Source organism: Chrysochloris asiatica, unplaced genomic scaffold, assembly GCF_000296735.1.
Source record: "Chrysochloris asiatica unplaced genomic scaffold, ChrAsi1.0 scaffold00121, whole genome shotgun sequence".
In the NCBI taxonomy this organism is placed as follows: Eukaryota; Metazoa; Chordata; class Mammalia; order Afrosoricida; family Chrysochloridae; genus Chrysochloris; species Chrysochloris asiatica.
Window position 1 is genome coordinate 693,352 of NW_006408639.1, and position 13,684 is coordinate 707,035.

Below are 13,684 nucleotides of genomic sequence, written 5' to 3' on the forward strand. Positions count from 1 at the left end.
ATTGAATCCCTCAGGATGGAAGTCACTCAAAATATAGCTATGAAATAGTTGCCTCATCACCTTTAATGGTGTGGACGCAGTAAAGCTTTGGGGACCTTCATTTGCTATGTGGTATGACTCAAAATAGGAAGAACAGCTGCAAACACCCTTTAATAATAGGAATTTGAAATGTTCAAAGTGTGATTCTAGGTAAATTAAAGTCATCAAAAATGATATAAAGATCAGTATCTGAGGCATTAATAGGATCATTTTGAACCAGACAATCGTATGGTCTACTATGCTGACACTGACAAATTGGAAAGCAATTGTTGTTGTTGTTGTTAGGTGCCATCGAGTCGGTATCGACTCATAGTGACCCTGTGCGAAACAGAACGAAACACTGCCCGATCCTGGGCCAACCTCACAATTGTTGTCACACTTGAGGCCATTGATGCTGCCATATTGCCAATCCATCTCACTGGGGGTCTTCCTCTTTTTCTCTGACCCACCACCCTACCAAACATGATATCCTTCTCCAGCAACAGGTCACTCCTGACATCTGTCCGAAGTATGACAGATGAAGTTTGGCTATCCTGGCCTCCAAGGAGCACTCTGGCTTCACTTCTTCCACACAGATGTGTTGGTTCTTTTGGCAACCCATGGCACTTTCAATATTCTCCTCCAACACCATAACTCAAAAGCATCAATTCTTCTATGGTCTTTCTTACTCACTGTCCAGCTTTCACATGCATATGAGATTACTGAAAACACCATGGCTTGGGTCAGGCCATGTCCTCAAGCTGACGTCATTGTTCTTCAGCACTTTTAAAAGGTCTTGTGCAACAGATTTGCCTAATGCAATACAATACGTTGTTTGATTTCTTGGCTGTTGCTTTCATGAGTGTTGATAGTTGATCCAAGAAGAATGAAGTCCTTGACAACTTCAATCTTTTCTCCATTGATAAGAATGTTGTTTATTGGTCCAGTGGTGAAGATCTTTGTTTACTTTACATTGAGATGGAATCCATACTGAAGGTTGGAAGAGTATCATATTAATCATTTTTAAATGATTAATTTCAAGTTCTATCTTTGCTCCTGTTCCAAAGAAAAGTGACTTAACAGAAAGTAGGAATTATCAGACAATATCATGAATAGCCCACACAAGTAAAATTTTGATGAGGATAAATTTTAAATAGTTACAGCAATACATCTACAGACAATGGGGTAAGTTTCAATCCAGATTCAGAAGAGGACATGGAAAGTGGGATATCATTGCTGTTATAAGTGGATTATGGTTGAAAGCAAAAAATATCAGAAAGATGTCTACCTGTGTTTTATTAAATATGCAAAGCATTTGAGTATGTGCGTCATAGAAAATTATGGATAACATTATGAAGAATGTGCTAAAAAGACCAAAAGCCAGTCGTTGGTATAGAACAATGGAATACTTTGTTCTATGGATTGACTCAAGCATGGATGGACTCAAGTGTGGCAACTGTAGTGAGGTTGACCCAGGATCGGGCAGTGTTTCATTCTGCTGTGCATAAGGTCGTGATGAGTCGATACCGACTCGATGGCACCTAAAAACAACAACAATTAAAGCTTTATACTGAATAAATCACAGGAGAAGCTTGGCATCAGGATTGGAGGAAAACTCATTAACAATCTGTGATAAGCAGATGATACAACCTTGCTTGCTAAAGAAGACTTGAAGCCCTCACTGATAAAGATCCAAAATTACAGCTTTCAGTATGGATTACAACTCAACCTAAAGAAAACAAAACTCTTCAAAACTGGACAAATAGTCAAGTCATCCTGACAAATGAGGAAAAGAGTGATCTTGCTAAGGATTTCATTTTACTTAAATCCACAATCCTCATCCATAGCAACAACAGTCAGTAAGTCAGATAATGTATTGCACTTGGCGAATCTGCTGCAAAAGACCTCTTTAACGTGTTAAAAAGCAAAGATGTAATTTTGAAGACAACCCACTGTATTTTCAATCACCTTATATGCACGTAACAGCTCGACAGTGGACTGGGACGATGAAAGAATCTCTGCCTTTAAAGCTTGGTGTTCATGAAGAATAATATTCAATATACCATGGACAGCCAGAAGAATGAACAAATCTGTGTTAGAAGAAGTACTGCCAGGATGCTTCTAAGAAATGACAATAGCAAGACAGTGTCACATACTGTGACCATAATATCAGAAGGGATCAGTTCTTGGAAAAGGACATAATGCTTGATTGGTAAAGTAGAGGATCAGTGAAAAAGAAAGACTCTCAGTGAGATGGATTTACACAGTAACTGCAACAATTGGTTCATAAATAGAGTGAGGATGGCGTAGGACTTGGCAGTGTTGCGTTTTGTTGTACATAGGGTCATTGTGAGTCATAACCAACTCAATGGCACTTAACAAAACAGCAATCATCAATTGAACATGAATTTTGTGCTGACACATTGATAGTGACTAAAACGACCGTGAGTCACCGGGCCGTGAGTGTGTAGCTGACAGAGTTAATGTGCTTTTACTGTGTGGCATCATATTGATCACAGCCGTAGGCATTCATAAGTTAAATGTTTACAGATGCAAAGACAACACAAATACGCAAAGGTAATGTATCACTTGTTTAAAATCTGTGAAGTCAGAGCATACATATTTGGATTCAAATGTGGACTATTAAGACATTTCAGTTGTGTGACCTTGGGCAAGATACTCTCCAAGTTTCCTTTTACACATCTGTCAAATGGGGATACTAGCCGTAGGTATTACAGTTAAATGATGAAATAAGGCACTCTACATCAAGCACTAATGCAGTACGTAATGTAATAATTATGACTCTAATAATCGAATCCTGGTCTGCTGTTGTAGGATAAACAGTGGGCTGCTAACCGTAACGTCGACGGTTTGAATCCACTGACAAAGGGTCTCTGTGAGTTGGTTCTGATGGCACTTAACAACAATTCTCACAATACAAGGTATAAATAGAATGCAAGTGGTTTAAACGTGACCCAAATTTCTGTGGTAGTTCAGCAGGAAATTTCTATGGAGGTTTACAGCCTCTGGGAATAAGCAACAGTCTAGTAGAGAGTTTGGGTTTGAGCAAGAAATAGCAGCACAGACATTTCAGAAGCAAGGGATGAAGAAGCTGATAAACTGAGAAAGAGGAAAACTGATTTGGGGGAAGCAAGAAGAGTCAAATAAAGCAAGAATTAGAAAATAAGAATGGAAATATAATGGTTAAATCAAGTTTCCAGCTTCTTGAATGACAGGATGAGAAGTATCTTCATCTTTAAGCAGTTAGTCAAGATACAAGAACAATTTAGACCACTGTGAGCAAAATTCATACTAGTTTTTTGTTTTTGTTTTTTAATAAATGGTGGCAGTAGAAATGGAGATTACAGTATAGAAGTGAAAGATAATTCTTGGATAAACTGAATCCTACTTTGCAAATAAATGTATGAGGCAATGCAGAAGAAAGCATCAAGAGTCAATAACACTGTGATTCTAAGTGTTATTAGCAGAAGTGGAAAAATAGAAGTAAAGAATATTCAGATAATAATCAGTTTAATTCATGACATTCTGGTACTACCCAGGTTTAGTCATTTAAAATAATAATTGTCGGTTAATGATGATTAGTAGATGATGGCTGGAGTTCTGGTATTACATTATAGGATAAGCACTGGACTGCTAACTGAATAGTTGTGGTTCAAACCCACTAGCTGCTCCTGAAAAACACTATGCAGGGTTGCTATGAGTCCGAACCAACTGGCTAGCACTTAACAAAAAACAACAGCTATGGTTACCATCATTTGTCTGTCAATTTGCCGTACTGTAGTGGCGTGCATGTTACTGTGATACTGGAAACTATGCCAATGGTATTGCAAATGTCAGCAGGGTCACCCATGGTGAATACGTTTCCAACAAGTTTCCACACTGAAACAAACTAGATGGAAAAACAGGTGAACCGCTTCTGAAATATGAGCTACTAAAAACTTTATGAATAGCGGTAGGACATTGTTTGCTACAGTGCCAGAAGGTGAGCATCCCAGGTTGGAAGGTATGCAAAACATCTCTGGAAAAGCTGTTTCCTCAAAGGAAAGTCAATCTTAATGATGTGGATGGAGCAAAGCTTTGAGACTTTCATTTGCTTGTGTGGCATGCCTCAAAATGAAAAGAAACAGCTGCAAACATTCATTAATAATTGCAACATGTAATGTACTAAGTATGAACCTAGGTAAATTGGAAGTCATCAAAAATGAATGGAACACATAAATCCTAGGCATTAGTGAGCTGAAACTGACTGCTACTGCCCATTTTGAACTGAAGAATCATGTGGGTTACTATGCCAGGAATGACAAATTGATGAGGAATGGGGTATCACATTCATCATCAAAAAGAACAGTTCAAGATGCATTTTGAAGTACAATGCTGTGATAGGATGACGTTCATATGCCTACAATGAGTACCCGTTAATACAACTATTAATCAAATTTATGTGCCAAACATTCATGCCAGTGATGAAAAAAATTGGAGAATTCTATCAATTTCTGCAATCTGAAACTGATCAAACATGTAGTCTAGATGCACTGACAATTATTGGAAATTGGAATATGAAAGTTGGAAATAAGGAAAAAGGATCTCTAGTTGGAAAAAATAAGGTTTCTGCTACCATAAAGTTTACAGCCTTGGAAACACTATTCAGGGTCGTTATGAGTCAGAACAGCGTCCACAGCATATCACTACCATCGTAGAAAGGCAGCTGGAGATCACATCATAGAATTTTGCAAAGCCAAAGACTTAAACATTATAAATACATTTTTTCAATAACATAAATGGCAACTATACACATGGACCTCATCAGATGGAATACTCAGAATGCAAATTGACTACATCTGTGGAAAGAGATGGTCTCGTCACCTAGAACAATACTAGAGTTAACATCAATTACTAATTTGAAAGGTCAGCTTGAAGCTGAAGAAACTTAAACACGTTCCCTAGAATCAAAATACAACCTGGAGTACATTCCACCTGAATTTAGAGACCATTTCTGAGGACATGGAATGAGGAATATCAATGCTGAAGTCAGATGGATCTTGGCTGAAACCAAAAAATAACAGAAAGATGTTTACTTGTGTTTTATTGACTACAAAAAGGCATTTAACTGTGTGGATCATAACAAACTATGGATAACATTGCAAAGAATCGGACTTCCAGAACACTTAATTGTGTTCATGAGGAGCCTATACATAGAAAACAAGCACTTGTTCCAGCAGAACAAGGGAATCCTGAGTAGTTAAAAATCTGGAAAGGTGTGTGTCAGGGTTGTATACTTTCACCAAATTTACACAATCTGTGCATTAAGCAAGTAATTCAAGAGGCTGGACTAGATGAAGAAGCGCACAGCATCAGAATTAGAGGAAGGCTCATTAACAACTTGGGATATGTAGATAACACAACCTGGTTGGTGAAATTGAAGAGAGTTTGAAGCACTTACCCATGAAGATCAAAGACTACAGCCTTCACTATGGATTGCATAAACAAGATAAAATCCTCTAAACTGGACCAATCAGCAACACTGACAAATGGAGAGAATATTGCAGTTAAAGGTTTCGTTTTGCTCTGATTCCCAGTCAACACCCGTGAAAGTGGCAGTCAAAAATCAAATAACACAGTGCACCCGGAAAGTCTTCAAAAGACTTTAAAGTGTTTAAAAGCAAAGACGTGTCTCTGAAGACTAAGGTGTGCCTGACGCAGTGGTCTTATATGCATGAGAAAGCTGGGTAATAACTAAAGATTATATATATATATATAAATGATGCATGTGCATTATGGTTTTTTGTAAAGAATATTCCATGGACTGTCAGAAAAATGAACAAATTTGTGTTAGAAAGAGTGTAGCCAGAAAGCTCCTTATAAGTAAGGCTGGGGAACCTTCATCTCATGTAACTGGATGTGCTGTTAGGAGGGACCAGTTCCTGGTCATCGTGGACATCATGCTTGGTAAATGAGAGGGTCATTGATAAAGAGGAAAACCTTCACTGAGATGGATTGATACAACAGTTGCAAAAATAGGTTCAAACATAGCAGGGATTGTAAATGACCCGGAAGTGTTTCATCTGTTGTACAGGGATTGTTATTGGTAAGAACTATGGCACATAACAACAGCAATGATGGTTATATTGTAAAGGTGGAAAATACATGCTATTATTTTTATGGACTTATGGTATGTCTGTAAGATAAGCACTGGACTGCTAACCACAAGGTCAGTGGTTCAAACCCACCAATTGCTCCTCAGAAACCCTATATAGGGTCACTGTGACTCTGTACTGACTGAACAGCATTTAACAACAACAACAACGCTAAAACCAAAAATTCATATCTTTTTCCCACCTCCCAAACTGTCTATGGTTTCACAGAATTTAAATCTATTCTTTGGTCTCACTGTAAATTCACTATAAATATTCCTGATCAGGCATCTCTTCTTTAAGAGGTGTCTCAAGGAGCTCTTTCTCTCTTGCAGGGAATCATCTTTGCCTTCACTCTCAGCCATTTGAATAGGAAGAAAGAGAACACAAATGATTGTTACATGGCTATCTTTTGAAGTAGCATATTTTTCTTTCCATATCCAGGGGTTACAACTCAGTTATATGATTATGTCCAGCTTCAGGGAGCCTGAGAAATTTCGTTCATGTGTGTGCCCCAGAACAATAGGCGAATGAATGTTGATTAAGTTTTCGCTATGTGGCTTATCAAATTCTTACAGTACAAGCTTATACATATGACGGAAAGAGGGAAAGTAGTTACTAATCTGATGTATGGTGTGTTTTTGTCAAGGTAATTAGAAAGATTTCCAGACTCATTTTTTTTTAAATAAATGTTTTATTGTGAATTATGTGACAATTTACATGGGAGAACATTAGTTTTACATTCATTGTATTATATATCATTTCATTGCCATAGTTATAGTCCCATCCATGCATCATCAACCAACCAAAGGGTATATACCCTGCAAGCCTGCCCTCCCCCACTGCCCTTCCTAGTAATCTTCAAGGTATAAGATACGGTCAAAAAGCTGATACAGACTTTGTGCATGAAACTACTCAACTCTGCTATTGTAGTGCCAAAGCAGACATGATGGTGGTTGTCTGCCAAGAAATTGGTTGTTTCCAACGTACAGTAATTCTGTATAGGGTTTCTGAAGTAAATCTTTATGGGAGCTGAAAGTCTCATCTTTCACCTGTGGAGTAAGCTGGTGGATTCTAACTGCTGACTTTGTGGTTAGAGCCCACTATACTAACAGAGATTCATAAGCCTGTTGTTGAGTTGGTTCTGACTCATAGCACCATTCTGTAGGGTTTCTGAGGAGTGGCTGGTCAGTTTGATCTGCCCACCGTGCAGTTCAAACTGACCTTGCAGTGAAGTGCTTATCCTACAGCGCCACACCAGGACTCTTAAAGCAGACATGTTGATATTCTTAAATGCCATAGTGTCAGTTCCAATTCATATGGACCCTATATAGGGTTTCTGAGGAACAGCTGGAGACCTTGAACTGCTAACCTTGCAGTCCTGCTTTCAAACTGACTTTGCACTCAAGCACATTAACCCGCAATGCCACACCAGACGTAAGACAGTGCATAAACAAGCATGACTATGTTCCCATAAAACTTTATGTACAGAAACAGAGGATGGGCCAGATTTGGCCTACCAACCATGGTTAGCCCAATTTTCTTCCAGTGTGTTAGGTCGTGTGTCATTTTGTGAGAATTTCAGTTTTGTATTCTGAAGTTCATGGACTGACAGCCTGTCTAACTGTCAGCAGTTACATGAGCAACATGGCTTTCCTCTGCCCTAATTGACCTAGTCAAGGCACATGGGGTTTCTTTGGTAAAGCAATAAGAAAAGAGATGTTTTATATTTTGAAAATTGGCCTTGGAACCAAGTTTATCAAGTTGTTGTTGGGTGCCTTGGAGTCAGTTCTGACTCCTAGTGACCCTGAGCACAATGGAAAAACATACTGCTTAGCTCTGTGCCATCTTCACAATTATTGTTACACTTGAGACCATTACGGCTTCCACTGTGCCAACCCAAATTGTTGGAGGTCTTCCTCTTTCTATATATAGTGGTGGTGTGCCATGGAATCGGTTCCGACCCATAGAGGCATTGTATAGGGTTTTCTAGGAGCAGCTGGTTAGCTTGAACTGTCGACCTTGTGGTTCAAACTGACTTTGCAGTCCAGTGCATTGACTCACAGCGCCACACCAGGACTCTATACATATACGCATACACATACATATACATAGTGGTTGTTATGTACAATGGAGTCAGTTATGACTCATAGCCACCCTGAACAGTGTTTCCGAGGCTCTAAATCTTTACGGGAGCAGAAAGCTTCCTCTTTCTCCAGCAGAAGAGCTGATAGTTTCAAACTGCCATCCTTGTAGTTCACAGCCTGATTCATAACCAGTACACACTACACTACCAGAACTCTCTCTTTATCTCTCTGTCTCTCTCTGTCTCTGTCTCTGTCTCTGTCTCTGTCTCTGTCTCTCTCTGTCTGTCTCTCTCTCTCTCTCTCTGTCTTTCTCTCTCTCTCTGTCTCTCTCTCTCTCTCTGTCTCTCTCTCTCTCTCTCTCTCTCTATATATATATATATGATCTCTGATAGCGTAGTGGTTACGAATCAGGCTGTGAACCCCAAGGTCAGCAATTCGAAACTACCAGCGGTTCCACAGGGGAAAGATGAGGCTTTCTGCTCCCGTAAAGATTTACAGCCTCGGAAACCCTGTTCAGGGTTGCTATGGGTCAGAACCGATTCGACGGCACTTAACAACAACATATATATAAATATATATATATATATTAGGTCCGGTTATAAAAGTAGAGCTACAGTGTGGAATGCAGCTAGAGGCTATTACTTTTCCTTACTTTGATTTTTCTGAGGAAAGGTTGTTTATCTCACCTATAAGAAAACAACCTTTGTTGGTTTCACTGCTTCTTAAATCATGAGAGATAATGATTTTGAGTTTAAATCACGATTCTGAGCTCTTGTCTCCACTTTGTCCTTCTATACTGGCTTGTCACCTCTATTACCGACATGCTTTGTCAGGATGGTGCAGTCTCCTCTAGTATATTTTTTCAAATCAACCTTGTATGAACCTGACAGATCCAGGTCTGAGTCTCTGATATTTCACTCCCAGCCTTGGAATTCAGGAATTTTTTTGCCTTCCTAACCTCTAATTTCATTGTTCTCAAAGTAAGCATAATTACAGTATAAACTAGAGATTCACTTTTGTGTGGATGAAATGGAGTAACCTACATAGACAACTAACCTAAGTACTTGGTATCTACTGTTGCTGTTGTTATTTGCAATCAAATCAGTTTTGACTCATAGCGACCCTGTATAGGGTTTCTGAGGAGCAGCTGGTAGGTTTGAACCTCTGGTTAGTAGTTCAGTGCTTATCTTTTCGTGCTACACCAGGACACCAGGTATTTGGTTAGAGGTTGATACTTGTTGTTGTTAAGTACCATCGAGTCAGTGCCGACTCACAGCAACCCTACGCACAACAGAACACAACCCTGCCTGTCCTGTGCTACCCTCACAATTGTTGCCACACTTGAGCCCTTTGATGCTTCCATTTTGCCAATCCATCTTACTGGGGGTCTTCCTCTTTTATTCTGACCCTTCATTTACCAAACATGATATACTTCTCCAGCGACTGGTCCCTCCTGACACTATGTCTGAAGGATGAGAGACGAAGTCTGGCAATCCTGGCCTCCAAGGAGCACTCTGGCTGCACTTCTTCCAACACAGATTTGTTTGTTCTTTTGACAGCCTATGGTACTTTTCATATTCTCTTCCAACACCATAACTCAAATGCATTAATTCTTCTACGGTCTTCCTTATTTATTGTCCAACTTTTGCATGCATATGAGGTTACTGGCTTGAGTCAGGCTTGCCTTAATCCTCAAGCTAACGTCATTGCTCTTCAACACTTTAAAAAGGTCTTGTACAGCAGATTTGCCTAACTCAATGTCATTTGATTTCTTGGCAGCTGCTTCCATGAGCATTGATGGTTGATCCAAGAAGAATAAAGTCCTTGACAACTTCAATCTTTACTTCACTGATAAGAATGCTGTTTATTGGTCCATTGGTGAAGATTTTTGTTTGCTTTACATTGAGATGCAGTCTATACTGAAGGCTATGGTCTTTGAGCTTCATCAGTAAGTATTTTAAGTCCTCTTCACTTTCAGCAAGTAAGGTTGTGTCATCTGCATACTGAAGGTTGTTAATGAGACTTCCTGCAATCCTGATGTCACATTCTTCTTAACATAACCCAGCTTCTCAGCTTATTTGCTCAGCATACAGGCTGAATAAGTATGGTGAAAGAACACAGCCCTGTCACACACCTTTCCTAATTTTAAACCATTCACTGTTTCCGTGTTGTGTATAGGTTCCTCATGAGCACAATTAAGTGTTCCAGAATATTCATACTTTGCAATGTTGTCCATAGCTTGTCATGATCCACACAATCAAAGGTCTTTGAATAGTCAATAAAGCACAGGTAAACATCTTTCTGGTATTCTCTGCTTTCAGCCAAGATCCAACTGACGTCAGCAGTGATATCCCTCATTCCACGTCCTCTTCTGAATCGAACTTGAACCTCTGGAAGTTCTGTCAATGTATGCTTGCAGCCATTTCTGTATTACCTTTAGTAAAACTTTACTTCTAAGGCATATCAAAGATATTGTCCGATGATTTCTGCATTCCATTGGGTCACTTCTCTTTGGAATGGGCACAAATATGGATCTCTTCCAATCAGTTGGTCTGATAGTTGTCTTCCAAATTTCTTGGCATAGATGAGTGAGTGCCTCCAGTGCTGCCTCACTTTGTTGAAAGATTTCAAGCTGTATTCCATCAATACCTGGTGCCTTGTTCTTTGCCAGTTTCTTCGCTGCAGCTTGGACTTCTTCCTTCAGGATCATTCGCTCTTGTTCATACGCTACCTCTTGAAATGGTTGAGCATCGACCATTTCCTTTTGGTACAGTGATTCTGCATATTCCTTCCGTTTTCTTTTTATGCTTTCTGCATGCTTCAATTATTTGCCCAGAGAATCCTTCAGTAACAAAAGTCGAGGCTTAAATTTTTTCTTCAGTTCCCTCAGCTTGAGAAATGCTGAGCATATTCTTCCCTTTTGGTTATCTGACTCCAGATCTTTGCACATTTCGTTTTAATATTTGATTTTGTCTTGAGCTGATCTTTGAAATTTTCTGTTCAGCTCTTGTACTTTCTCATTTCTTCCATTTGCTTTAGCATCTCTACATTAGAGAGCAAGTTTCAGAGTCTCTTCTGACATCCATTTTGATCTTTTCTTCTTTCTTGATTTCTTAATGACTTTTTACTTTCTTCATGTATGAGGTTCTTGATGTCATCCCATAACTCTTCTGTTCTTCGGTCTTTAGAGTCTAATGTAGCAAATCTGGTCTTCAGATGATCTCTAAATCCAGGTGGGTTATAGTCACAATCATATTTTGGCTCTTCTGGACCTGGACTTGTTTTCATTTTTTTCAGCTTCTGTATGAATTTGCATAAGAACAATTGATGGTCTGTTCCACAATCTGTCCCTGGCCTTGTTTTGGCTTTTCCAGCTTTTCTTTCCACAGTCTTTCCACAGTAGTCAATTTGATTTCTGTGTAGTCCATCTGGTGAGATCCATGTGTATAGTCATCTCTTATGCTGTTTAAAAAAGGCATTTGACATGAATAAATCATTGGGTTTGCATAATTCTATCATGCATTCTCCAGCACCATTTCTATCACCAAGGCCATATTTTCCAACTACTGATCCTTCCTCTTTGCTCCCAACCTTTGTATTCCAATCACCAGTAATGATCAAGACATCTTGATTGCATGTCTGATCAATTTCAGGTTAAAGAAGTTGGTAGAATTCTTCTATTTCATCCTCACTGGCTTTAGTGGTTGGTGCATAAATTTGAATAATAATGGTATTAACTGAAAAGTGGCATGGATATTATCCTATCACAGACAGCATTGTACCTCATGACTGATATTGATATCTTATTTTTGATGACGACTGCAACACCATTCCTTTCAATTTGTCATTCCCGGCATAGTAAACCATGTGGTTGTCAGATTCAAAATGGCAAATACCAGTCCATTTCAGCTCACTATGCCCAAGATATCGATGTTTATGTGTTCCATTCATTTTTGACAATTTCCAAAATTCCTAGATTAATACTTCATACATTCAATGTTCTGATTATTAATGGATATTTACAGCTGTTGCTCTTCATTTTGAGTGTGCCCCATCAACAAATGAAGGTCCCAAGGGCTTTACTCAATGGGTTTTATTCCATTCGCATCATCACAGTCAACTCTACCTTGAGGAGGCAACTTTTCCCCAGACACATTTTGAGTGCCTTACAGCCTGAGTGGCTCATTTTCTGGCACTATATCTGACAGTGTTTTGTTTCTGTGCTATTCATAAGGTTTTCAGTGACTAAATATTTGGAAGTAGTTCATCACTCCTTCTTCCTAGTCTGTCTTCATCTGGAAGCTCATCTGAAACCTGTCCACTGTGGGTGACCCTGCTGGTATTTAAAATACCCATGGCATAGCTTCCAGAATCACAGCAACTCAAATGCCACAACAGTATGACAAAATAACAGACGAGTGGTGAAAGAGCTTGATATTAATTTTTTTTTAATTTCAGTAGTACAATCTTAATGTATTATGATTGCTAAAATGTCAACCAATGCTCTTCTCACCAAATTCAACAGTGACACTAATTTTCAAATTTTTTAATCTCAATGACTTTTTTCCTAACCACCACTTTTTTGCTCATTACTTTGTACCCTTCTGATTTATCTTTCATTTGGTGCTTTCTATTTCAAATATTTTATGTGTCTCTTTATATGACTCCTAAAACATGCTGGTTTACTTTGCTTATTTCTGTCCCCTTTTTCTCCTATGGAGTCCTGGTGTGGCACTGTGGGTTAATGCACTGGACTGCAAAGTCAGTTTGAACCACAAGGTTGGTGGTTCAAGCTCACCAGCTGCTCCTTGGAAACCCTACATGGTACCACTATGAGTTGGAGCTGACTCAACAGCACTTAACAACAACAACAACAATTTCTTCTATTAATTATATTTACTGTGGTAGTACATATAACATAAAATGTTCCATTTTCAACATTTTTTAGTATCCAGTTTTATGGCATTAATTATATTCACAATCGTGTGCAACTGTTACCACTGTCTATTTCTAAAACTTTTCCATCACCCCAAAGAGAAACTGTAACATACCCATACCCTTCCATAGCTGTAATTCAACAAACCAGGAAGACACATGAAACAAGATCCTTAGGGTGGATCTTTCAAACTCCCACATTCGCAGCTTTATTATTGTTTGGTATTTCCACATAAATATCTCATCGTTGTCATAGCATGTCTAAAGTGAAGTTATAACAATGTCTGGCACCTCTTCCCCTTTCTGATTTTTCACCATTTCTTTAGTCTCCCAAGATTAAAGCTTTGAAGGAATTTTTTACTTTTCCACTTCCTCTTCTCCTATATTCTCTCACTTTTGAATCATGTCTTCTTCCCTCCAGATATCTTCACTTCGCAGATCCCATCCCTGAGTTAATTTCTGCTTTCAGTGTTTCTCCATCTATCCATTCAC